Raw genomic sequence first — 897 nt, 5'->3', positions numbered from 1 at the left:
CCTTGGGGATGTTATTTTATTCTACCCCAAATTATCTTCTCTGACATAGGGGGTATTGTAGTTGACTTAAGTGCTGAGACACTGAAATTCAAAGATGCAGTAACACTTACCAGAATTTGGCCTTTGTTGTTCCCAAACGTCATTTTATCAAAGTTAACTACACATTTCCTTGGGAGTAAGTAATCCAACCCTAATATGCATTGGTCTTCAATGTCAGCCAAGTATACTTTCCAATGGTTGTCCCTTCAGAGTCATTGCCAGGTACACTGCTTTCTGCTCCTCTGTACATATAGAGTAACTACTGCTCTCTCTTCATTCTCATCTGGTGGGCTTTCTCTGCCAGGCTTATATACTAACGAAGAGAGCATCTCGAACACACTCTGACTTCTCCGATCATTCAAAAACTCATTACGCACATCACGTGACTTCCGCTGTCGTAGCAGAAAAAATATTTGCTGTAAAATTCTTATCAATGCTATAAATGTAACTACCTGCTTGGGTACCCATTTTGATTTAATTCCTTTAACCCGATGACTACCAGCTACTAACTTTCTTGTGTTCGAAAGTTCATAAGTACTTTGACAAATGTAGGTAGTTTAAGAAATATAAAGCCTATTACTTTTAATAAATTTAGTTTTTTGCATTATGATCTTTAATATCTTGGAAAATTACATTAGGAAATGGTATTTATAAGAAATTATTACAATATTTATATTTACTACAGAGTTCAACTTATTACTTTTAATGTTTTTGTACATTATTTTGAAATCCCAACAAATTGTATCCTCCATAAAATGCAAATTTTATCTATTTGTATTTTTTTAATAATCACATATACTTCTTAAGGTTTCAAGTAATATACAGACCCATAAATATCATTTGTAAATAAACCTAAAC

Source organism: Limulus polyphemus, unplaced genomic scaffold (assembly GCF_000517525.1).
Source record: "Limulus polyphemus unplaced genomic scaffold, Limulus_polyphemus-2.1.2 Scaffold1042, whole genome shotgun sequence".
Taxonomy (NCBI): domain Eukaryota; kingdom Metazoa; phylum Arthropoda; class Merostomata; order Xiphosura; family Limulidae; genus Limulus; species Limulus polyphemus.
Note: the sequence above shows the minus strand (reverse complement) of the source record.